Below are 27,049 nucleotides of genomic sequence, written 5' to 3'. Positions count from 1 at the left end.
TAAGTTGCTATTTGCACTTTTATGTCTGTGGTAGGTTCGTTCCATTTACTGACCTTGGGGAAGTGACCTTCTATAGGAGGCGTCCCATGCAATCCCAGCAGTGCATTCCCCTCAACCCAAGCTATATGCCCTAGGGGGTCCCCCTAAGAGGCATGCATGGGTCCTTGTGTTGTGACCGGCTGACCACGTGAGTGATCTGGTGGGCTTGGTCGGCCCTAGTCTGGTTGGTCATGAGTCCCTGCCTTATGCAGATGCTGCTGGCTGTTGTTGAGTGAGGCTTGGTCCGGAGGTGGCTGGTTGCAAGATCCTTGGGGGCCTCTGGGGCTAGTGCTGGCTAACTGGTGGGTGGGGTCAGGGATCGAAGACTCTGGGGCTGTTGCAGGTGAAATCAGTTCCTGTGGTTAATGCCAGACTACTGGCAGGCAGAGGTGGTTCCTAGCGTCTAGTTGCAGGGCCCAGGGATCCCAAAGCTCTTTTTAGATCATTGTGGTGGTGGGAGGGCAGTTCCTGACACAGTTGGGAATGGGGTCAGGGGTGTCCTGCATATTGCTTTGGCACGCTGGTTGGCAGGGTCTGGCCTACTTGGTGGAGCACAGTGTTCTCCCTTCCCGTGTCTGCCCCCTGGTCGCTGAGGCTGGCCTAGAGGCTTGTGCAGGCTCCCTGGTGGGAGGGGCCGGTGCCTGCCCACTGGTGGGCTGGGCCATGTCAAGGGGCGTGTCCAGAGGCAGGTGCGGCTCTTTAGTCTTTAGGCAGCCCCTCTGCTGAAAGGAGGGGCGTGTCCAAGCTCAGTTGTTTGGTCTGAGGCTCCCAGCCCTGTAGCCTGCTGGCTGTTAGCTCTGGGTCTCAAGGGTAATGAACCAAGATATTAGCCTCCAACAAGAGTGTTCCCAGGGCTGAATGTTTCCCAATATACTGCCACCAGCGTTCACATCCCACGTTGGGCCACAGCCACCCCACCCCCGCCTCTCCAGGAGACTCTCCAAGACTAGCAGGTAGGTCTGGCTCAAGCTTCTATGGAATTACTGCTTTTGCCCGGGGTCCCTCACCCATAGGATTTTGTGTGCATCCTTTAAAAGTGAAGTCTCTATTTCCTTCAGTCCTGGGGGGCTCCTGAAACTCAGCCCCACTGGCCTTCAAAGCCAGGTGTTCTGGGGGGCTCGTCTTCCCAGTGCTGGACCCCCCCAGGTTTGGAGAGCCTGATGTGGGGCTCAGAATTCTCACTTCTGTGGGAGAACTTCTGCCATCTAATTGTTTCCAGTCTGTGGGTTGCCCACCTGGAGGTATGAGATTTGATTCCATGGAGAGTCCGTCCCTCCTACCCATCTCGTTGTGGTATCTTCTTAGGTCTTTAGTTGTAGAAGATTTGTTTGGTAAGCTCCAGTCTTTTTCATTGATGGTTGTTCTGCAGAGAGCTGACTTTGGTGTTCTCGAGAGAGAAGGTGAGCTCAGGGTCTTTCTCCGCCCTCTTGGCTGCTCTCCCAAGTCACCTAGGGATCTTGGTAAACTGAAGATTCTGATTCAGTGTGTCCGGGAAGGAACCTGACATTCTGTGTTTCTAAGAAGTTCTCAGATGACCCTTATGCTGTTGGTCTGGGGACTACACTTTGAGAAGAAAGGATATAGGTTACTGCTTCTTAACTTTATTGCCCATTGGAATTCCCTGGGAAGATTTAAAAGCACTGCTACCTGGTTCTCATGCCCAGAGACTTTGATTTCATTGGGTTGAGGGTTTTGAAAACTCCCCAGGTGATTCTAATGTTTGTCCTACTGGTCCAGGGCAGTGGTTCTGAACTCCCAGCATGTCAGATGCTCCTGGAGGACTTGTTAAACATAGATGATTGGGTCCAACCCCAGAGTGTTTGACTAAGGACAGCTGTGGTAGGACCCAAGCTCCTGCTTTTCTAAAAGGTTCCCAGGTGATGCTGATATTGCTGGTCCTGGGTAACACACATTAAGAAATGCACTATGTCTAGTCACTTGTGATGGAACACGATAATGTGAGAAAATAGAATGTGTACATGTATGTGTAATTGGGTCACCATGCTGTACAGTAGAAAAAAAAAAAGTGTATTGGGGAAATAACGATTAAAAAAAAAAGAAATGCTAGTCCACAAGCAAGACAACTGTGTCAATAGAAGAGCTGCAGTAACATGTAAGAAGTTTAACAATAGATTCAAGGACCTCCGTAACAAGAGAGAAAACTGGTTCTGAAAGGGCTTCAAGGAAAAGGTGATGTCTGAGTTGAGATCAGGAGGACAAAGAGGATGGGAAGAAGCGGAGAAAAAAAAATTAGCAAGAAAGAACGTACATAAAGATACACAGAGATGAAAGGACAGAATGCCTTTGGCGGTGGGGCGGGGGGCGGGGGGGCCATGAAATTTGATATTGTGAGAATATGTAAACTTAGAGCAAGGTAGTTAATTCTCAGAACAAGGTAGTGACTGTAGGACATGAGGTTTGACCAGTAGACTGGGACTACGCCATGAGGGGAATTCCATGCTCTTCTTAGACTTTATTCTCAAAGCAGTACAAGGGTTGATCGTGATAGAGGTGGATCTGAGAAACAGCAGATGTATGTAGAAGTGAATCGGAAAACTCAAGATGGAGACCCTGGGTAACAGGAGCCTGTGAGGATGCAGAAGAAAGGACACATCCCCAAGATGTTGAGGGAATGAGGTTGATGGTATCACCAACCTGATAAAAGTGTGGGAGTCAGGGGATCTTGGCCCAATTAACCAAATTGGCAGTGGCACCAAATAAACAAGGACAAAGGTATTTAGGGTTGGGGTGGAGATGGGGGTACAGAAGGAGATAAAGATTTGTATATATGGAGGATATCTACTAAGCAATTAGACATACAGCTTTATAGATTAGAAGCAGAGAATTCAAGCAGATGGTAATTTAAATGATGGGAGTGATTGGATTGTGCATAGAGGGTGTACCTGTGAAAAGAAGCCCTAAGAAGTAGTTAAAGCCATGTTCCAAACAGTATTGTTGCTTAAAAATTACCTCCAAAGCTTGAGGCTTAAAGGGTTTATGATTACTTATTTTGCTCACAAGTCGGCCACGTGGGTAGGGCTCAGCGGGGATAGTTTATTTCTCCTCCACATATTTTCAGATGGGGCAACCTGCCTGGAGGGCAAGGAGCTTACTAGATGGACCCAGGGCATTTTGAAGTACATCTTGCTTGCTTCTATGGTTGGTGAGTTGGTGCAGGCTGTCAGTGGGGAGCTCAGCTGGGGCTGTAGGCCAGGGCTCTCCCTGGATGCTTGGGCTTCTTTCCAGAGTTGTGGCTGACTTCCTAGAGGGAACATCCCAAAAGAACCAGGAGGAAACCATATGCCTTTCATGACCTTCCCTGAGAAGTCATAACATCACTGGGTTGGCAGTAGCAAGGCCAATCCATGCTAAGGAGAGTGAGCTCAGACCCCACCTCTTGATGGAAGGAAAGTTGAAGTCACACAGTAAGAAGAGCTGGTGGAGGGGAGATCTTATTTGGCCATCTCTGGAGAACAGATCTGCCATACCCACTGCACGGGGGGAGCGTCTGTGAGACAGAGAAGTGGCCCAGATGCCCTGTCATTCTGTTGCTTCTTCCTCCCTGCTGCTCAGGTTCCTGAAAGGGGGATCTGTAGGATAGTGGTGGCAGCATCACCTGGGACATATCTGAACTGCAGAATCCCAGCCCTGCCTCATGGCCTGTTGTCTAATAAGATGCCTGGGAGATGCATCTGTATGAAAGATTCAAGAACTCTTTCTCATCACCAGGCTGGCTCCTCAGCTGCTGATGCCCGAGGCCTCATCTCAGCTCCCAGATGCCACGTGGATTTCCCATCACACATCCTTTTAAGCCTGCTGCATGTGATGTGTCAAAACCACAGACACCTGGGGGCAGGTGCAAGGGTTTCTGGAGCAGTGTGCATTTGATTCCTCTCACATGCTAATCACCAGCAGGGCTTTCAGAGAGAGCATTTTTCTACAATGCAGCAGACATCCTCTGACAACAGGCCAGTCCCAGCTGACTGGCAGATGGCACTTGGAGAGAGAGGGTTGCTCAGTTCATTACCTTCCTGCGCAACAGCAGGGCCAGGCTTGCGGGAAACAGGACACACTTGGAGCCCCTTCGGGAGTCCCATTAACTCTATGCACCAGGACACAGGCCCTTAGGCCTCCTGCTCCTGGCAACAGATTAAAAAATAGCTACTGTTGTCATTTGTCAGGATCCTGTATGTGCAAGGGACATGGAGATGGCTCTTTTGGAAAAAATAAAACCCTATAGCCCTTCTTCATGGTACTAGATGAAGGTCAGTTGTCAATTATGCCCTCATGACCTGAACACTAATGCCACTCAGTTGAGTGTCTTGACTTCTATGATTGTTTACTCATTAAAGATTTGTGAGCTCTGATGCCGTGCCAGGCTCCAGGGATGCAGCACAGAATGGGCCCCTCCCTGCACAGGGCAGGGAGACACAAAAGCAAAAAGCCACATGTTTAGGTGATGAATCAGGATGGTAGCATTCAGCCTTGCCAGCCAAGTCTAAACCTGAGGTCTTCAGACTCAAGGTTATGGCCCCCAGGCTATGCAGTTGTACAGCTGCAAGGGGCAAGCTTGGCAGAGACAGGGTTTTCTGTGTTTTGGCCTCTGTAGATGAAGACCTGGTGGTCTGCCCTTCCCACCGCATCCTGACTTTGGGTGGAGAGGCCAGCTCCAGTGCCGGGGACAGTTCCCTTGCTGGCCCAAGGCCAGAGCTCACTGCCACACATGCACAATTCACATTCCAGCAGCACTTGGTGCCTTTCAGAGTCTGTGTATGGGCAAAATGCCCCTGGAATGCCTGATAACCCTTAATGCCAAGGACAGTTTCATGTACAGAAGCATTGGTGCTCCAAGACTCAGACTAGCAAGCTGCCTTCCCTGTGCTGGTTGCCCCTCAGCATGTTCACCTCATGCCCACTTATCTGATGTCAATGTGCTCTGGTCCTTTGAGGTCCTTGTTAAAAAACAAATTAATGAGGCAGGCTGCTGGGCTGGGGTTGCAGATTAGACATTTGTAACCAGCTCTCATAGATGCCTAAACTTCTGGCCCAAGGACCCTACTTTGGCTAAGCAGGGGCTGCAGACTACTGTTCTTCTTAAGTTCATTGCCAACAGCCACACCTGCTGATTTACCTACTATCCATGGCTGCTTTCAGGCCACAGTGGCAGAGCTGAGTAGGGGACAGAGACCACCTGGGCTACAAAGCCTAAAATATTTACTATTACCTATAGGGAAAGTTTTGCAGATGCCCTGGTACTCAATCAAAACTGTCTATTCAAATCCCCTGTGAAATTCTCCAATACCCTGAGCCTGCACCCCACCCTCTGTGAGTATTATTTAATTGCTCTGGGTGCAGAGTGGGCACTGCGATGTCTAAAGGCTCCCAGGTGGTACAGCTGGGCTGCAGACACCAGTGGGTTCATGGGAGCATCATTCGGTGCCCTTGCCTCCCTCCCTCCTTTGCTTCCTCCCCCACTGGCCATGTGACTTTCATTTTTAGAGCTGGAGTTTGTAGCTGATTTCTGCAGCTGCTTTGGGAGCAGATTTTGATAAGAAACTTAGGATGCACAGCTGAGTCCTATGGTTCCCCTGCCCCCAGCATATTTATATGCAAATAACCAAGAGCCTTGTTTATGCAGCCTCTAAAATGAATCAGAATCTAGAGGTCTTTTTATGTTGCTTAACCTTCTATTTTTTTCCCCTTGCTTTTCTGAGCACATTTCTACTTGTCTTTCATTTTTCCTCTTGCAGCCTCCAGCCCACTGGCAGCCTTTTGCTGCCGCCTTATTAATCAAAGCAGATTAAGCCTCATTTTCTTATAGCTGTGTTTGCTGGCAGAGGTCAGTGTTTAGTGTTTGCCAGTTTCCATAGGAAAGGGCTCATCCTTCTGAGTAGCAATAAAACAGTTTGAAAAAGGAATGTCCCTAAAGCTGACAGTGGAAGTAAATACTTGTTCGAGGTTGAACATGACCTTGACATGGCACCTGATCACTTTCCTTTTACTAAAGGGCAGTGAAGGTTTTTGGAACTACAACTTCCTTTCTTAGTGTGGATCCTTACAGGAGGAAGACTCAGATTCTTCAAGAGAAACATCTTTTTGTTACTGAATGTACCTGGGGTTCATAATGAAGCCAATCTACTGACACTAGGTTATGGTGAGGCCAAGTACAGCATTGATTACAAAGCACCAAGCAAGGTGGAGGGGGGGGGCAGCTAATGCTCAAAAGAGCCAGACTCTTGCAACTGGAGATTCTCATACTAAATGAAGTAAGTCGGAAAGAGAAAGACAAACAACAATGTGATATCACTTACACGTAGGATCTAAAATATGGCGCAAATGAACCTATCTACAGAACAGAAATAGACTCACAGACATGGAAAATAGACTTGTGGTTGCCAAGGAGGTGGGGGGAGGGAATGGGATGGACTGGGATTTGGGGCTTTAGTAGATAGAAACTCTTAAAATGGATAAGCAATGAGGTCCTATTGTATAACACAGGGAACTATATCTAGTCTCTTGGGAAAGACCATGATGGAAGATAATATAGGAAAAGGAAATATATATATATATATAATCTATATCTATCTCCAAGTCTCAAAGGCTTTATTTGGTATCCGCTCAACTCCTTCATGCTGTATTGACATTGTTTCACTTTCAAACTTGGATCATGTTCCTCCTTTGCTTAACATCCAGCAAATGTCAACCAGTCTTCCTCCAAGACCACCTGTGATGGATTTCAGCTTTTCCACCAGCTCCATCTCTTCCCTTTCCCTCTTTCACTAACTCTCGCTGGCAGTTCTACAGGCCTTTGATTTTACTGTTCCTTCTACCAGATGCTCTTAATTTCAAATGGCCACAGGGCTAGTGTCCTCATTGCTATCAGGTCTTTAGTCTCTGATCCTGCCCACTTCCCCCCACAGTCTTCACAGCTCCCTCCCCTGCTCCATGTGCAAAGTATCCTTACCTGTTTTGTTCACCCCATGTCACCAGAACTTAGAGATCTGGCTGATACATGTTAAATAAATGAATTAAATGGTCATTAAAGAACTTTGATTTTTGACAGGAGATTCTACTTATAACACTGAGAAAAATATTTTAAGATCTCACTCTCTTTTATTTGACCAGTTGCCGAGACTTCCTTTGTGTGGTTGTTCCTCCTTTTCTGGCATCTTCCAATTTTCCAGTTCACCCATTTCTTCTGCACAAAGAAAGGTAGCCCCTGAGGTGAGTCAGCCAGTAATTCCTTCTCCTTTCAGTGGGAGTAGGGAGCGGATTGTCAAATACGCATACCTTCTCTTTTTTTTTACCCTTGTCACAGTTATAAGCTGTAAAGAAAGTCTGGGTACCTTACATGACCCTGGATAGTCTTACTGCAGTGGCTTCTCAAAGTTAAATTCCTCTGCCGGTGTCTGAGAGGAAAGAAACCACACATCCTCTTTTTAATAAAATAAATAGCCACCATTATTTCTCTATGCCAGGCAGTGTTTGTAAAAAATTATCTTTACTAAAATCCTTAGTGGTAAATAACTATCATCACTATTCTACAGAGGTGACAACAGAAGTTTAGGTTAAGTCAGTGGATAAACAGCAGGACTGAGGTTTAAACCCAGGTGCTTTGATTCTCCAACCAGTGCTCCTAATTATCTCCAATATTTAGATAGCTGTCTATAATTAGCAAAAATAGGAAGATGGTGGCACCTTGCAGGCACTGCTGTCTTCGGGGTTGCTTTAGGAACTAGAAGAACACAAATATTCTTTTTAGAAACTGAGAATTAGCTGCAGAGCTTAATCATCCTCCAGGTCTGTTTATGCTCCTTTGCCTTCCCAGGAACATACCTGCTGATCTTTTCTGTGTCACACGGAATGGTGGTCCTCAGAGTGTGGTTCCTGGGACAGAGGAAGCAGCAGGCAGCACCTGAAACCCGATAGAAGTGCAAAATTCTGCCTTTCCACACCTAAACTTGTGAATAAGAAACTCTGAGGTTGGGGTCCAGGAATCACCAGCCGTTGACAAATCCATGATTTGTCAAGCCTCCCGGTGATTCAGATGTCCACCCAACTTTCAGAATCCCTCACACAGTGGTTAGAAGAATAATCTCTGGCTCCAGACTTCCCATGTGTTCAAGCCATAGCCCTGCTGCTTACTAGCTCATTAGCCTTATGCACAGGAATTTGTCTCTTGGTGCTCAGTTGGCTTATCTATAAAGTGGGGATACAATAGTATCTTCCTCATTGTTGTCAGGATGAAATGAATTAACATATGCTAGGTGATTTGAACTATGAATAATGTTGACATTAGCTACATACTCTCTTTCCATACTTATTATACTTTATGTTTGAAAAAAAAATTATTATTTTTTTTCTGGCTGCTCTTGAGTTTTTATAGAGGACCCAGCAGCTCTGATGCCATTGTGAAGTCTGCCAGGCTAGGCTGCTATTGAGCTTTAGTTGCGCTGGATAATGCTAGCGCCTGGTGTCAGGTGAAATGGGAAATTGCATTTCATTTTGCTTCAGGAAGAACTCAGGCCCAGGCAATGGTAGCAGGAGCATTTGGTAACCAAATGCTATATCCCTGTATCTTTGGACTCTGTGGAGTCCTTTGGACCAGCTTTGTTGAGTCCTTCAGCCCTTGTTTGCAAAGTGGATGATGCTTGCTCAAGGCACAATGATATTTACCTAGCTTTTGCCTCAAAACAAATGGCTCAGATGAGATGGAAGGAAAGGGTTGCCAAGAGAGGCAAGAAAAGACTTCAGAGCAGAACATTTGGAAACTGATTGTTATTCAAATCACAGCCCAGCCTTGTCAGGAGGCCAGGGATGAGCAGGAACCTTCTTCTCTGGAACATTTCAGGAAGCTGCATTTATAACAAATGCCCCCCTCACCCCTTACTGTCTGACCTCAGCGTGGGCTAACTAACCTGACTGGCTCATCCATTTTTCTTGGGATATTGAAATGGGGGGGGGACTGAAAATGGAGAATGTCTCTAGGAGGGAAAAGTGACAAAGCTATTTCAAGGTTGATCTGGAACACTGAACAATGAGGATTAGCCAAGAACATTTGAAAATGAAGATGGGTGAAGGCTTAGAATTTGCCTTAGCGGACATCATTACCTATTGTAAACTATGTTAATAATAACCAGAGGAAGATGTAGCCAAGAAAACAGGTCTTTGTAGAAATGAAAAATAAGTGTGCTTTAAGGAAATAAACTCAAGGCAATGAGATCCAGATGTATTATTTAGTAATTGGCTCTGGGGATATTTTTAAAATGACTCAGTCATGTTACTTGCCACCAAATAACAAGTACCAAAATAAATTCAAGGCACATTAAAGATGTAAATATAAAAAGGGAATCTAAAAAAAAGAAAATATAGGTGAGCATCTGTACCAATTCCCTATGCCTAGGCAGGGGAAGATGTCTGCATTTCAAAAGCTGTACATTTTCAGACCTAGAAAAATCATGCATATACACCTCCCCTGGACTGCATCTTCTATTGATTTGAACAGGTGATGGAGGCCAATCAAAGACTTCTACTACATCCTTGAGTTTCTATCCAAGATGGTGCAGAACAACATTCTGATTTTTTTTCCCCACCATGGTGTTAAGCCCTCTTCCCATCATGGGATAGCTTTGATCATCTAAAATGTCCAGACCTCATTCTCCCTAAGCTAGTGTAGCTTGTTTGCTGTTAAAGAGTGGAAATAGAGGGCAGCACAGGCTGTATTTCAAAGGATGAAGTTGCCATGCTTCCAAGGCAGAAGCAAAACTAGGTATTCCTCAAACACATTTCCTTTGCCTGCTGAGTACTTGGCCAGCCTACATTATTCAGAAGTTAGAGTGGGGTCAGGTGACTGACTTGTGGCCAGTGAAATACTGACTGTGGCAACAGTTGTGCAATCCCTCCTGCTCTTGGCTCATCACTGTCTTTATTCCCTCTTCTTGTTCCATGGTGGCCTTGGAGAAAACACACTGAAGTTGATAGCACCATGGGGTGGAAGAAGCTGGGGTCCCTGTGCCTCTACCTGTAGGAAACTGCCCAGTTTGCAAGGGGCTATGATGCAAGTGAAAAGTCAAGCTTCATGTATTCAACCATTGGGATGGTGTTGTTTTCCCAGAGTGGTCTAGCCAGAGTTACCTCCCGTGGTGCCTGTTATCGCCCACCCTCAGATAGAAAGATGGATCGTGGTAATGTCAAAACACAACCCTTGGTTTATTTGAGGCAGGATGAATTAAAAGAACCCCCCCCTTTTTCTTCTTCTTTTTGGCATTAAATTAGGAGTAGGCATAATTTCTGAACCAAAGAGAGTTCTCACAATAATTTTGCAAACATTTTTAGCTCTCCCGTTGTTCTGATACTTGTCTTATTAACTTGCTTAATAGCTACAGTTGAATTGCATCTCTATATTCTTTCCCCCAAAGTGTGTGGGGGGGTAAACCCTATCCGGTGGTCACCAGTCTCATAAAAGGGAACTTGCCAAGGGTTTCCCAGAACAAAGTATTGAGCATAATTCCTTCATTTGTTCAACAAATATTTAATGAGCACTTAGTATGTGCCAGGTATTGCTCTGGTGCTTGGGGTCCTTCAGTGAACAAAACAGACAAAAATCCCTGCTCTCATTGACCATCTTTTCCTTATGGAGCCTGGGGAGCTTTTCAATAGTTCTTTGTTTAATAAAGAAGTAGTTGATCTGATATATTTAGAAGTGGCAAGTGTCATGGAGAGGGGAAAACAGAGCCTATAAGAAGGGCCAGAGGTGGGGGTTCTTTGCCGTATTTGAGAGGGTGATCATGATAAGCCTCGCCGGGAAAGCTTTAAAACAATCCCAAAGGGGGTGAGCAAAGTAGCGAAATTCTTCCAAATTTACATCCAGAGGAAGTAAATTCTGGAAAGACTAAAGGATAAAGCTTTAAGGGGAGGAACATGAATGGTATATTTGAGGGGTTGATGAGACTGGTACATTTGAGGGGGTTGGCGAGGCTGGTACATTTGAGGAGGTTGGCGAGGCTAATATATTTGAGAGGGTCACTGTGGCTGGTACATTTGAGGGGGGCAATGTGGCTGCAGTAGTGAAGCCCTGGGGGAGAGTTGGAGGAGACGAGTTTGCAGAGGTAATTGGGATGTGTGTGTGTGTCTATGTGTGATGTCACATGAGACTTTGAGGACATTTTCAGAATTTTATTCTTGGAGTTCCCATTGTGGCTCAATGGGTTATGGACCCAATGTTGTCTCTGTGAGGATGCATGTTTGATCCCTGGCCTCGCTCAGTGGGTTAAGAATCTGGTGTTGTTGTGGCATAGGTCACATATGTGGCTCAGATGTGGCGCTGCTGTGGCCTAGGCCAGCAGCTGCAGCTCTGATTTGACCCCTAGCCTGGGAACTTCCATACGCCACTAGTGTGGCCCTAAAGAGAACCAATCACTGAGGACAAAGACAAAAGGTCCTGTGATTGGCCAGCCTGGATCCATGTCTGTCCCTTTTAGAGAGTAGGGTTGGAAGGTCAGCTTCAGAAAATGTGTAAAAGGAGTTTTATACTAGGCTGAAAAGTTTCATCACCTGAAGAAACAGGATGGATGCTCAGCAGGCAAAAATAATGTCAACTACTAAAGTAATGAAAGCTGGTACAAAGGGAAAGAGGGATTTGACTGTGTCAAAACATAAAAAAGTGTCTCCATGTCAGAAAATATAAAAAAAAATTTATAAAGCAAAGCACAAGTAGAAAGTTATACAGAGGAAACGTCACAGTGGATAATACTCAACATATAAACAGTTCACAAGTACATATTAAAAGTCAAAATTTTAATTGACAGATAACCTAATAACATGAACAGATAAATTCCCCACCAGAAAATACAGATAGTTGGAGAAATCTGTCCAACTTTATTGCGTTAGTTAATAATGACAAATCATTTTCACACTGACGTTTTTTAGTGCCAGTGTTTGTAGGACCCTCAAGGTCAGTGAGGATTCTACAAAATGGAAATTCTCATTTCCTAATTGCTAACAGTACAATTTTGCAAAGTAATTTGGTGATAACTATCATGTGTTCCTGATTTCCACTCCTCGTCTGGAAATATACCCTTATGAAAACCAAAATTTGTGACCAAAAGTATTCATTGTATTGCCTTTTAAACAGGAAAAACCATCAAGTAACCTAAGGGTCGCAGAATAATGATCATATATACTTAAGCGAAAAGCTAAAATAGTTGTATGACTTTGGAAAATCCTTGATTGACAAGAATATGCTTGTCATACGACCAAGTGAAATAACAGCATATACAAAGGATAAACCATATCATTCAATTAGGAAAATACTATGAAATTGAGACAAATTGAGAATATTACCTGGGACCATTCCTAGGCATTTGACAATGTGTACACATTATTTTGAAAGATAGACAGATGAGCATAGATATTTCACTTGACTTTTTGACATCTATTCTCATTTCTGTTACCAATTTCTTTTCTTTTTGCTTTTTAGGGCTGCGCTTGCGGCCTATGGAGGTTCCCAGGCTAGGGGTCTAATTGGATCTACAGCTGCCTGCCTATGCCACAGCAATGCCAGATCTGAGCCGCATCTGCAACTTTTACCACAGCTCACGGCAATGCCAGATCCTTAACCCACTGAGCGAGGCCAGAGATTGAACCCAGTCTCATGGTTCTTAGATCAGACTCGTTTCCCTTGCGCCATGATGGGAACGCCTCATTTTCTTTGTATCTTTTTCTAAAATCTAAATTTGAATGCTTTTGAAGTGTTTTCTCACTTTCCTCCCATTTTAAACAATTAGAGCATTTAAGACTAATTTTTTTTCTACGTACAGTTTAGCTTTATCCCCTATTTTTTATAGTTAGTATTCTTCTTTTGGCTATTTTCGAAATAGTCTATTATTTTATTCTTGACATCCTCTTTGAAAAAGTATTTAGGAGATTGCTTTTTAAATATTATATAACTTTTGTTTTAACATGGTTAAAATCTGGGTTGCTAGTTTTATTAGAAGAAAGGTCTTTACCTAAGGAAGTGTAGGGGGCCACAAAAATTTTAGTGTCAAGAAATAGCTTCAGTGAGGAGTTTAAACCTTGAATCTGACTAAATATTTACCCCCAAATTAGTATTTTAAACTGGAAAAGACTGAAATTGACATTAAATTTTTTTTCCACTGTCACCTCTGACCAGTTGGATTAGAACCTTGGAAACAAGGCAAGCTCAGTTATTGGTGGGGGAAAAGCTATATTATGTTACACATCTGAATTGGGATATATGGATTTTTATCCCTGCCCTATAAACAAATAATGACAAAGAATTCTAAGTGTTCTGAACTAGCAAACATGTTATTAGGTAGGCGAGCAAACGGGGAGGGGGAATCTTCTTTGAAATAGGGTAGTTGAGGAAGGCATCTTTAGCAAGTGACATTACAGCTGAGATCTTGAACTTGCCCTCTTCTAGTAATGGACAGAAGGTCATCGTATTGGCAGTTGCATGAGCCACTTTGAGAGACATAAAATGAGGCTGGAGAGGCGGATCATGTCAATTCTTGGACCTTTTGTTGAAATATTTTGATGGCATATACAATCCATTAGAATAGGCTAGGTTATTTTTTTATATATATATAATGATTTTTATTTTATTATAGTTGGTTTACAGTGTTCTGTCAATTTTCTACTGTACAGCATGGTGACCCAGTTACACATACATGCTAGGGTAACATATGGTGCCAGCATCTCAAGAAGGTTTATTTCTCACTCATGTCACTCTCTTAATGGGCTGGTCTGAAACTCAGCTCCACATCTTCATTCCAAGTTTCATGCTGACAGAGCAGCCTATCTGGGATGTTGTTGGCCATTATGTAAAGGGAAAAAAAGATTATGAGTCTTGAAGCTGCCCGGAGAGACATATGCCATTTTTTCCCAGATGTCATTGGCCAAAGCGAGTTACATAAAAGCCAGTTTCAGTGGGGTGTTCTCCTCCCCCAGGTAAGGGAAGTGTATGTTGGTATAATTATTCCCTTCAAATCGATATCCTTCCAAGAAATAGAACCACACCTACTTTTCTTTTTTAGTCGCTTATTTAATCTTGTTCTTATCAGAGAAATAGTATCTTTAAAAGTAAAAGATTTACAGAGTGTCAGTATTTTGTCTGTACACATCAAATTGCCCATTTCTCTGAATTTATAAAACAGTGTTCTTTTATTCTCATGGGTCCTTAACTTAAGGAAAAAACTTTAAAAAAATTTTTTTTATTTATTTTTATCTTTTTATAATGATTTTTTCCTTTTTTTTAATTTATTTTTTTTCCACTGTACAGCAAGGGGTCAGGTTATCCTTACATGTATACATTTTTCCCCCACCCTTTGTTCTGTTGCAATATGAGTATCTAGACATAGTTCTCAATGCCGCTCAGCAGGATCTCCTTGTAAATCTATTCTAAGTTGTGTCTGATAAGCCTAAGCTCCCAATCCCTCCCACTCCCTCCCTCTCCCATCAGGCAGCCACAAATCTATTTTCCAAGTCCATGATTTTCTTTTCTAAGGAGATGTTCATTTGTGCTGGATATTAGATTCCAGTTATAAGTGATATCATATGGTATTTGTCTTTGTCTTTCTGGCTCATTTCACTCAGGATGAGATTCTCTAGTTCCATCCATGTTGCTGCAAATGGCATTATGTCATTCTTTTTTATGGCTGAGTAGTATTCCATTGTGTATATATACCACATCTTCCGAATCCAATCATCTGTTGATGGACATTTGGGTTGTTTCCATATCCTGGCTATTGTGAAGAGTGCTGCAATAAACATGCGGGTGCATGTGTCTCTTTTAAGTAGAGTTTTGTCCGGATAGATGCCCAAGAGTGGGATTGTGGGGTCATATGGAAGTTCTATGTAGAGATTTCTAAGGTATCTCCAAACTGTTCTCCATAGTGGCTGTACCAGTTTACATTCCCACCAGCAGTTCAGGAGGGTTCCCTTTTCTCCACACCCACTCCAGCACTTGTTATTTGTGGATTTATTAATGATGGCCATTCTGACTGGTGTGAGGTGGTATCTCATGGTAGTTCTGATTTGCATTTCTCTTATACTCAACGATGTTGAGCATTTTTTCATGTGTTTGCTGGCCATCTGTATATCTTCCTTGGAGAGCAGTCTACTCGGGTCTTTTGCCCATTTTCCCATTGATTGATTGGCTTTTTTGCTGTTGGGTTGTATAAGTTGCTTATATATTCTAGAGATTAAGCCCTTGTCAGTTGCATCATTTGAAACTATTTTCTCCCATTCTGTAAGTGGTCTTTTTGTTTTCTTTTTGGTTTCCTTTGCTGTGCAAAAGCTTTTCAGTTTGATGAGGTCCCATGGGTTTATTTTTGCTCTAATTTCTATTGCTTTGGGAGACTGACCTGAGAAAATATTCATGATGTTGATGTCAGAGAGTGTTTTGCCTATGTTCTCTTCTAAGAGTTTGATGGTGTCCTGTCGTATATTTAAGTCTTTCAGCCATTTTGAGTTTATTTTTGTGCATGGTGTGAGGGTGTGTACTAGTTTCATTGCTTTGCATGTAGCTGTCCAGGTTTCCCAGCAATGCTTACTGAATAGACTTTCTTTTTCCCATTTTATGTTCTTGCCTCCCTTGTCAAAGATCAATTGACCATAGGTATCAGGGTTTATTTCCGGATTCTCTATTCTGTTCCGTTGGTCTGTCTGACTGTTTTGATGACTGTGGCTTTGTAGTATTTCTTGAAGTCTGGGAGAGTTATGCCTCCTGCTTGGCTTTTGTTTCTCAGGATTGCTTTGGCGATTCTGGGTCTTTTGTTGTTCCATATAAATGTTTGGATTGTTTGTTCTAGTTCTGTGAAAAATGCCTTGGGTAATTTGATAGGGATTGCATTGAATCTGTAGATTGCTTTGGGTAGTATGGCCATTTTTACAATATTGATTTTCCCAATCCAGGAACATGGAATATCTTTCCATTTCTTTACATCTTCTTTGATTTCTTTGATTAAAGTTTTATAGTTCTCGGCATATAGGTCCTTTACCTCCTTGGTCAGGTGTATTCCGAGGTATTTGATTTTGTGAGGTGCAATTTTAAAAGGTATCATTTTTTTGTATTCCTTTTCTAATGTTTCATTGCTGGTATACAGAAATGCAACTGATTTCTGAATGTTAATCTTATATCCTGCTACTTTGCTGAATTTATTAATCAGTTCAAGTCGTTTTGGGGTTGAGTCCTTAGGGTTTTCTAGGTATAGAATCATGTCATCTGCATACAGTGACAGTTTGATCTCTTCTCTTCCTATATGGATGCCTTTGATTTCTTTTGTTTGTCTAATTGCTGTGGCTAGGACTTCCAAAACTATGTTGAAGAGCAGTGGTGAGAGTGGACATCCCTGTCTTGTTCCAGATTTGAGTGAGAAGGCTTTCAGTTTTTCCCCATTGAGGATTATATTTGCTGTGGGTTTATCATAAATGGCTTTGATTATATTCAGGAATGTTCCCTCTATACCCACTTTGGCGAGGGTCTTGATCATGAATGGATGTTGGACTTTGTCAAATGCTTTTTCTGCGTCTATTGAGATGATCATATGATTTTTTTGACTTCTGTTAATATGGTGTATGATGTTGATTGATTTGCGTATGTTGAACCATCATTGTGAACCTGGGATGAACCCTACCTGGTCATGGTGTAAGATCTTTTTGGTATGTTGTTGGATTCGGTTGGCTAAGATTTTGTTGAGAATTTTTGCATCTATATTCATCAAAGATATTGGCCTATAGTTTTCTTTTTTGGTGGTATCTCTGTCTGGTTTTGGAATGAGGGTGATGGTGGCATCATAGAATGTCTTTGGGAGTATTCCTTCTTCTTCAACCTTTTGAAAGAGTTTAGGGAGGATGGGCACCAGTTCCTCTTTATATGTTTGATAGAATTCACCTGTGAAGCCATCTGGTCCTGGACCTTTATTTGTAGGGAGTGTTTTTATGACCTCTTCAATTTCATTTCTAGTGATCAGTCTGTTTCTTCTTGATTCAGTTTTGGCAGGCTGTAAGATTCTAGAAAATTGTCCATTTCTTCCAGATTGTAACTTGTTGCCGTGTAGTTGTTCATAGTATTCTCTTATGGATTTTTGTATTTCTGCTGTATCCGTTGTGATTTCTCCTTTTTCATTTCTAATTTTGGTGATTTGGGTTCTTTCTCTCCTCTTTTTAGTGAGTCTGGCCAGGGGTTTGTCAATTTTGTTTACCTTTTCAAAGAACCAGCTCTTGGTTTTATTAATTTTCTCTATTGTTTTTTGAGTCTCTATTTTATTGATTTCTTCTTTGATCTTTATAATTTCCTTCCTTCTGCTGACTTTAGGACTTTTTTGTTCTTCTTTTTCTAATTCATTTAGGTGGAGGGTTAAGCTGTCAATTTGCGATCTTCTTTTTTGAGAAAGGCCTGTATCACTATAAATTTCCCTCTGAGCACTGCTTTCGCAGCATCCCATAGATTTTGAGAGGTTGTGTCTTTATTATCACTTGTTTCAAGGTAGTTTTTAATTTCCTTCTTGATTTCCTCATTGACCCATTGGTTTTTTAGTAGCATGTTGTTTAGTCTCCATGGAGTAGGTTTTTTCTCTTTCCTTTTCCCATGGTTGGTTTCTAATTTCATGGCGTTGTGGTCAGAGAAGACACTTGAGATAATTTCTATGCTCCTAAATTTATTGAGGTTCGCTTTGTGTCCCAATATGTGGTCGATTCTTGAGAATGTTCCATGAGCATTTGAGAAGAATGTGTATTCTGCTTTTTTTGGATGTAGTGTCCTGAAGATATCAATTCAGTCTAACTTTTCTATTTTCTTCAAGATCTCTGTTGCTTTACTGGTTTTCTGTCTAGAGGATCTGTCCATTGATGTGAGGGGGGTATTAAAATCTCCTTCTATGATTGTATTCCCATTGATTTCTCCCTTTATGTCTGTTAATATTTGTTGTATGTATCTGGGTGCTCCTATATTTGGGGCATATATGTTGACAATAGTAACATCCTCTCCTTGGATGGATCCCTTAATCATTAAGTAGTGTCCTTCTTTGTCTTTCTTTATGTCTTTTGTTTTAAAGTCTATTTTGTCTGATATGAGTATTGCAACTCCTGCTTTTCTGTCATGTCTATTGGTGTGAAATATTTTTCCCCACCCTTTCACTTTCAATCTATATGTATCCTTTGTTCTGAGGTGAGTTTCTTATAGGCAGCATATTGAAGGTTTTTGCCTTTTTATCCACTCAGCCACTCTGTGTCTTTTGATTGGAGCATTCAGTCCATTGACATTTAAAGTGATAAGTGATAGATGATTATTTATTGCCATTTTGAACCTTGTGTTTCAGTTGAGTCTATGGTTCTCCTTTCTTTTTTTGGTTGGATGGTCTCTGGTTATTATCTGTTTGAGTGTTTTTTTTTTTCATTTTTTGTGAATGCAATTTTTGGTTTTGGCTTGTGGTTGCCCTGTTTTTTAAGTATGCTAACCCCTTCCTATAATTGTGTGTTTTAGCTTGATGGTCCTGTAGGTTCAAACACTTAATTACTATATTAAAATTAAGAAGAGAAACAAACAAAAAAAGGTCTATTTATTTCCTAACATCCCTTTCCCACATTTTATGATTTTGATGACTCTTTTTTTTTTTCTTTTCAATTTTATTTTGTTTGAAGCATGTTCATGATTAAATCTGTATGCTGGCTTACTTGAGTGACTGCTCTCTGATTGTGGTTTCCTCAATCCTAGTTCTTCCTCTTTTTTTTTTTTTTCCTTTTTCCTCCCTTTCTTTCCTTCCTTTCTTTTTGGTTTAGAAAAGCCTAAGGACAAAACTTAAATCAACTTCAGGAGAAAGGATTTTATATTTCCTACCCAACTGGAAGGATTGTTTATTCATTTGATAGAGAGTCTTGAGGTTAAGAAACAGCTATTGCCTACAGTGTCAAAGCAGAATCTAATGCTAATAATTTACCAAGTGCTTTTCCAAATGGCCAAGTATAATATCTTGGTACTTAGCTCATGTTTGAATTTATAAGAGAGTTTAGGAATGTATTATTTCCATCTTCCATACCAAGAAATAGAGGCACTTTGTTTCTCAAAGCCCCAAATTGGGTCAGAGTCCTGGCAATAACAATGTAAATGAATATTGTGATCTCTCTTAGTCTTGAGAACCACTGGTAAAGCTAAGCAGTATTTAATGGCACCTGTTAAAGGCAAAGGGGCAGAAGAGTTGAGAGAGAAACATAAGAGTGACAGGTAAAGTGATGAAAAATTGGAAGTAGATTAAAAAAAAAACCCTGTATTTGGCAATGCTAGAATCATGTCAAATTATCTTCACTGTCACTTTGAAGCATTTGGGTTGAGGTTGTCCATTGTGAGATAAGACTGTCCTGCCTACATTTTTTTTCCTCATCCAAACTTTATTACTGGAAAAAGACTCCTTTGGTACAGCAGTTTAAAAAAACTTCATTGTCCTTTATCTATCAAGTCTCTGGCTTTTTTAGATAGGAGATTGACTTTATTGCCTTCTAGAACAATACTTGTGATAGCATTTCTTCTGTAGGAGATGGAGGGAATTAAATTTGATTTGAATACAGATTTCCATCTTCAAAGGAAGACTGAATTTTTTTCCTAAAGTGATTTTTGTGGCTCCATTGGCAAACTTAACAGTTGTGTTAATTTATTTATAATCTGTCAACAATAGACTGAGGAGGGTTGTGGCTGCAGTGGTTACATAGCCAGCATGGTCACTGTCTCATAAAAAGTGCTCAAAAAGAGTTCCTGTAATGGATTCCAAAGGAAGTATCAGTGCTCATAGAACCATTGTCTTCATCTCAACTATCTTGCACTTCAGAGGCTGTTGCTAGGTTAATTAGCTATCTAGGATTCAGAGACAAATTATACATTGGGATTTGTGTCTGTACAAGTTACCATATTGTTTAATTTTGATAAAATATGGCCAAAACATTGACTAGTCTTAATAGGGAAAGACTATTGGTAAGTTATAGTTGACTTGCAGGGTAAATTTTAAATACATGTGTTTGTAACCAGATATATATATTTTGCTTTTTAGGGCCACACCTGGGGCATGTAGAGGTTCCCAGGCTAGAGGTCGAATCGGAGCTACAGCTGGCCTACACCACAGCCACAGCAATGCCAGATCTGAGCCGCGTCTGCAACCTACACCATAGCTCATGGCAACACTGCATCCTTAACCCACTGAGCGAGGCCAGGGATTGAACCTGCAACCTCAAGGTTCCTAGTTGGATGCGTTTCTGCTGTGCCACAGTGGGAACACTTGCAAACAGATATATAATGTTGAAATGAACATTTTGAGTCATTAACTGTTCATGGCTAAGGAACAAATGTCACAAAACACAGATAATTCCACCTTATCCTCTCAAATTTTATTCACATTCTGCTCTAACAAATATAGTGTGAAGGCAACAGTTGTTTAAGTTTCTTAGTGTATGGCACAGATGAAAAGAAACAAACATATTTCGAAGCAGCCCAGTATTTAAATGCTGGTTTAACAAAAGAGGCACGTATTCTATTTAGCAGTTTATACCAGATATCAGAAGACATGTTTTTCTCCTTGCAAGCAACAAACTACATTTATTTGCATTAAGTAAAAACATATCTTGATCAAGAAAATTACTTTTTTTTCCTGATTTTTCCTTTATATCACAAATGTCAGGGTAAGGCAAATCCTTAATGAATCATATGATAAAAACCCTATTCCCCAAGAAAATATATTGAACATATTCTGCTAACTTTGTTATTTTTCAAAGCGAAGCTGACATGCACCACATACAGAAAAATGTCATTTCAAATCGAGTGCATCAAGCAGAACTGTATTAATTCACAAAGAGGCTTTTCAGTGTTTCATAGAAAGATGTACAATTAGCTGTGATGACTAATACGTGACCCAGTATCACAGACCATGTTTCAGGATGCCTCCTTTGTAAGCTTTTATGAAAGGCTTGTCCATCATCTGAATAGTTAGTTAACAGCTAGTCACTTTGACTCTCCTACAATGAGTACCTTTTTAATTAGAACTATTATGTGGAAAGCCTACCTCCATCCTCTGTATGCAAACATGACTAAATAAGGGGCTATTTTCCTCCCTCCCTCTGTCCTATAACCCCTTATGCCACAGATCCTGGCTGAAGGGTAGTTGGAAATTGGCATCCAGAATTCATGTGCCAGAGAATCAATCAGCCTTTCAAATTTTCCATGGTACAGTCTGTACTATGACAGCACCAGAGAAATAAAGGTTTCCTGTGTTGCAGTGTCTTCACTCTGGTCGATAGCTAGATTTTTAATATTTTACTATTGAAATGGAAATTCACTTCATTATTTGTCCTAAAGCATAAAAATCATATAGCCAAGTAGCAACCCTACAGTCTAATGAGGCAAAATGAAAACACAAGTGTAATCATAAAATGGAGTGTAAACAGATTGGGGCGTGGGGCTGATGGTATTTGTTTCTCACACAGTTTATATGGAACTGACTTTCCTTTTTCTATGGTTTTCAGGCAGGGAACTCCCTCCCCCCATTCCTGCTCTACCCACATTTAAAAGTGAATGAATGGCTCTCATTGATGATAAAGGGACACCAGGACTGGGTCCTTCTGATTCCTACTCTTCCTATGAGAAACGTTAGGTCTCTTTCATCTTTGTCCATTAAAAAACAAAACAAAAAAACACCTATGTCCTTCTTGCTTCCTCATGTTGTTTTCAACTATAGCTCATTACTGAGCATGAGTAGCACTGACGTTTGGGAGTCACAGGAAAATGTGCTCCTAGCAGCTTGAACTTGTCAAGCACTTCACAAGAATGATGACAACTTTCAATTAAAGTTATAAAGATGACATGAAATACAGTAACTGTCAGTATTCCCATGGCATCATTTTTTGGATTATTTAAAACGAGGCTTTATCTTGTTTTTCTAGAAAGCAACATCTGATGGTAGGAGAGAACATAGAAGTTTCTGTATCAAACCATAGAATAATGGCAGAAGGGGAAATGGCCATATTCTGAAATTTTGAGGTCACTTAAATATCATTGTTGCTAGATGGATGTTCCTGGTTAAAAAAAATTGAGGATGTTACATATGTAGAAATACACCTGTTAACTATTCCAACTGAGCAAATAAGCTATCTGGAGAGGCAACAAATTCAGAAAGGCCAAAAACAAAAGTCACAGGAAGGTTAAGGAGGTGAATTTTCTTCAGAGAAAAGAGCAAAACTCAAGAACTCCATGGACTATTGAGAAAGCATAATATCCTTTTATTGTAGAAATGCTCAATTTGATCCAGTACATTTATCCCTCTGCTAAGAAACTATGTAACGTACAATTCTAAAGCCCTTCCGAGGAAGATGGATTTAAGAAGATATGCAAGAAATAATGTGAATTTCTACAGAAAGAAATAGGCCGATCTGAGAGCCCTAGGGGAAACCATGGGAAGCAAGTGTCTGGGACAGACATTTGTGACAACTTCTGACTTCCTCCTTGGCCCTTCATCCCTCCGGCCCACTGTATCACTGACCTCTTGGCTGATTAGTACTGCTGTTCCCCTTCAGTGTGATCTGGGAAAGGGGACTGGCCATGAAATAACTCCTGGACTTGACATGAATAAAGCACACCATTTAAAAATAGACCAGAAAGCCAGAACTGTGCACAAGACCTCAGATTGCTTCTAATTTCAAGTGAGGATCTGCTCTGTGGTTCATCAGTCCTTGGGTAAAGACAAAAATGTTCTTTCAGGAAAAGCAGGTAGATAAAGAGAGATTTCAAATGGAGATTTTCATAGTCACAGTGGATGTTTGCATCCTCAGTGCAGCAGCCCTCACCCCTTACTAAAACAAACACCTAGAAAAGTGCCATTCCTTACAACTGTGTCACAAGGAGTTACAGATCGCTGGGGGGCTCCATGCTGAAGCACACAGTAAAGGCCTCCTGAACCAGGGGAGCTCTGGAGAAAGTTGTTGTCAGAGAAGAATACACCTGCCATCCTGCTAAAGGAAACGATCCAATGGCCTCCCTTCTTTGTTATGCCTCTGTGCTATGCTCTGGCTTAAACCCTGCTTCCATATCCCTCCTCCTAACTACATGGAACAAAATTGTACCTTGGGCATCTCTGAATAAAATACCATTTCCAATTCATCATCCTGACCTTTTTCCAAGTGCTTTCTGAGGGTTTTGCCTATTTCCTATCCTGCCTCCTTTGGCCTGTGGATGAGACTGAGATAGGGCTTGATGATTCCTGAAATGTAGCTTGCAGTTGATCACACAGTCATCTTCCTTCTCTTCCTTGGAAGAAACCACTGTACCAACCAGCTTTGTGAAATAACCAAGAAAGCAGACAGGGGCCAGGAGGCACATGTGTGTACATGTACCACGTGACCCTAAGGTGGAGTTGGGAGAGAAAAGACAGAAATAACAGGGATAGTGCCTGAAAGATGCATTCACGTGGGTTTCTCCCCCACCAAATGAAAGAAAAATTTTTTTTCTTTCTTTTTCTGCAGGTAAAGGGAACAAAATGCAGCTAGAGAAATTAGAACAAAGGATTTCCCATCCTTTCGTGGGACTCACCTCCCCCCACCCCCACCCTCCTCCGCAGTGCCTTGCTGTTTTCTTCCACCTCCCCCAGGACCAGGGAGGCCTGCGATGCTGAGGACTGTCATCTACTCCCATTTCTTTGTCCCTTTGCTTCATCTGGTTGCCCCTGCAGAAGACATGGAGAAACCATTTGTTAAGGATAAGCCATCTCCACAGTGAGAGCACGGAATCTTTTTTTATGATTTATTTATTTTTTGTTATTATTTTTTAACAGTTATTTCCCCAATACATTTTTTTTTCTTACTGTACAGCATGGTGACCCAGTTACATATACATGTACACATTCTATTTTCGCACATTATCATGCTCCATCATAGTGACTAGACATAGTTCCCGGTGCTATACAGTAGGATCTCATTTCTAATCCATTCCAAAGGCAATAGTTTGTATCTATTAACCCCAAGCTCCCCAACCACCCCACTCCCTCCAGAAATATCTTTTTAATACAGCCATTTAAATGTGTCTCACCCCTCAAACATGCCTAGAAATCTTCTTTGACTATCAAAGGGCTTTGAGTGTCTGAGGTATAATTGCTGGCACAGGGGATCTTTAAAAAGCATATAAATAAATCACTGTTAATAAATGCGCACATTTGACAACACACTTCTGCTGATGGGGATGATTAACTCAACTCTTCAAAGTACTCTTTGAAAAACCTAATCTTGAGCCAATGTGTCTTCCCTTCTTGGCCTTTTCATACACTCCAGTTTCCAGGGCTCATCATGGAAACAAAAATAAGTTACATAATGCTGATTTATGCAAGTCATCCATGGTTATCCTACCACTTTGAGATCTTAAGTATACATCTGCTGTGTTCTCCACTTGCAAAAGAATGGTTAAGATATCATGCCTTAGAAGAGTCTACACTCTTGATTTTTTTTCAGATTAAAAAAAATGAGGTGCGATTCACATATAGGGAAATGCGCATATCCTAAGTATACTTCAACCTCTTTTGAGAAATGCATACATTTAACCTACGCCACTACCAAGATATGAAACATTTCCATTGCCCCCCCCCCCAAATTCACTTTTCAATTATTAACCCTGCTTTTGCTGGAACCAACAAATGATCTGATTTCTTGCACCATAAATTACTACATATCTTCAAGGAAGAATTGGAGCTGGTCTCTGAGCTAACTTTCTATTCTAGTGTCCTATGAATCTTAAAAAACAAATACTCTTTGAGGTGTGTACGTGCATATAAAAGTAATATGCTGATTGACGATAATATTTAAAATATTCAAAAATGGACGAGAAAGAATCCTGCATAATTCCTCTATTCAGAGTAACTCCTATAATTATCACTATGGAGGATTTTGTTATATCTTTCATATATATATACACAATTATAAATTTTAATTTTAATAATGAAAATTGTGAACATGAAGAAAATTACAGAAATGGTAAAATAGATCTAGAATATATTCACTAGCTGATCCTGTGGCATGCTGAAGTTCCTGAGCAAGGGAATAAACCTGTGCCACAGCAGCTACCCAAGCCACTGCAGTGACAGTGCCAGATCCTTAAACCACTTTGCCACAGGAGAACTCTTACAGATTTAATATTTGCTAACATTTTTCAAATCTCCTTGTGATCTTTATTTTACTTTTAAAAATTACAGATAAATTAATTTACAGATAAAGCTATTTCTCTTCCTTAGAAGAGAAACTTCATAAAAGTTTTTTGGAGTGTAGTTGATTTGCAATGTTGTATTAGTTTCAAGTATATAGCAATGTGAGTCAGTTATATGTATTCTTATATATGTATATATAGCCCTGCTATATGAGTATATATATTCATACATAAATATATATACACACACACTCATTTTCAGATTCTCTTCCCATAAGATCATTACAGAATATTAAGTATTCCTTGTGCTATACTGTAGGTCCTTGTTGATTATTTTCTATATAATGGTGTATATATGTTAATCTCAACTCCAATTTATTCTTCCCCCCAGTATTTCACCCTTGGCGACTGGCCATAAATTTGTTTTTGAAATCTGTGGGTCTGTTTCTAGATTGTAAATAAGTTCATTTGTATCATTTTTAATTTGTTTCCACATATAAGTGATCTCATGTGATATTTGTCTTTGTCTGATTTACTTAGTATGTAATCTCTAGGCCCATCTATGTTGCTGCAAATGGAATTATTTCATTCTTTTTTTTATATCCGAGTAATACTTCAGTGTAGATATATACCACATCTTTAGTTATTCTCTATTGGTGGAAATTTAGGCTGCTTCCATGTCATGGCTATTGTAAATAGTGTTGCAGTGACCATGAGGGTGCGTGTGTTTTTATGAATTATGATTTTCTCAGGATATATGCCCAGGGGCGGGATTGCCAGATCATATGGTAGTACTATTTTTAGTTTTTTTAAGGAATCTCCATATTGTTCTTCATAGTTGTACTAATTTACATTTTCACCAACCTTGTAGGAGGGTTCTCTTTTCTCCACACATTTCCAGCATTTATGGATGACCATTCTGATCAGTGTGAGGTGATACTTTATTGTAGTTTTGATTTGCAATTCTTTAATAATTAGTGATATTGAGCATGTTTTCATGTGTTTTTTTAGCCATTTGTATGTCGTCTTTGGAGAAATTTCTATGTATATCTTCTAACCATTTTTTCATTAGGTTGTTTTTCTTTTGATATAATGCTGTATGAGATTTTTGTATATTTTGAAGTAATCTCTTGTTGGTCACACCATTGGCAAAGATTTTTCTCCTATTCTGTGGGTGATCTTTTCATTTTGTTTATGGTTTCCTTTGCTCTACAAAAGCTTTTAAGTTTAATTAGGTCTCATTTGTTTATTTTTGTTTTTATTCTCATCACTCTAGGAGATGGATCCAAAAAGATATTGCAGTGATTTATGTCAAAGAGTGTTCTGCCTGTGTTATCCTCTAGGAGTTTTATGGTATCTGGTCTTACATTTAGGTCTTTTATGGATTTTGAATTTATATTTTGTGCATGTTGTTAAAGAATGTTCTAATTTCATTCTTTTATATGTAGCTGTCCAGTTTTCCCAGAACCTCTTATTGAAGAGGCTGTCTTTTCCCCATTGCATATCCTTGCCTCCTCTGTCATAGATTAGTTGACTACAGGTGCATGGGTTTATTTCTGGGCTTTCTATCCTGTTCCTTTGATCTATATATCTGGTTTTGTGCTGGTGCCATATTGTTTTTACTACTGTAGTTTTGTAGTACAGTCTGAAAGTATCCCAGCTCCATTTTTCTTTCTCAGGATTGCTTTGACTATTCAGGGTCTTTGGTGTTTCCATACAAATTTTGAAAATTTTTCTTTACTTCTGTAAAAAAATGCCATTGGTAATTTGATAGGGATTGCATTCAATCTGTTGGTTGATTGCCTTAGGTAGTAGTCATTTGGATAATAT

The 27,049-nt window shown here is 40.7% G+C and overlaps 1 protein-coding gene and 1 long non-coding RNA gene across 8 annotated transcripts in view; one reads left to right on the top strand and one right to left on the bottom strand.

The window, feature by feature from the left end:
* Nucleotides 1-903: 903 nt before the first annotated feature.
* LOC146395206 (uncharacterized) overlaps nucleotides 904-27,049 on the top strand; it is a 51,848-nt gene continuing 25,702 nt past the window's right edge. The window contains exon 1 of the long non-coding RNA XR_014832849.1: nucleotides 904-992. This is a non-coding gene — a long non-coding RNA (uncharacterized LOC146395206). The remainder of the gene's footprint in view (nucleotides 993-27,049) is intronic.
* Nucleotides 20,409-27,049, bottom strand: part of MACROD2 (mono-ADP ribosylhydrolase 2) — a 2,051,375-nt gene continuing 2,044,734 nt past the window's right edge. For all 7 annotated transcript variants that reach the window (XM_085004514.1, XM_021077531.2, XM_021077533.2 and 4 more), the window contains one exon: nucleotides 20,409-23,753. The gene's annotated coding sequence lies outside the window, so the exon portion shown is untranslated. The remainder of the gene's footprint in view (nucleotides 23,754-27,049) is intronic.

This window comes from Sus scrofa, chromosome 17 (assembly GCF_054392235.1).
Source record: "Sus scrofa isolate SSC_HxYL_T2T_F1_AM1 chromosome 17, Sscrofa_HxYL_maternal_Yorkshire_Landrace_v2.0, whole genome shotgun sequence".
NCBI lineage: Eukaryota > Metazoa > Chordata > Mammalia > Artiodactyla > Suidae > Sus > Sus scrofa.
This window is presented reverse-complemented; position numbering and strand designations above follow the sequence as displayed.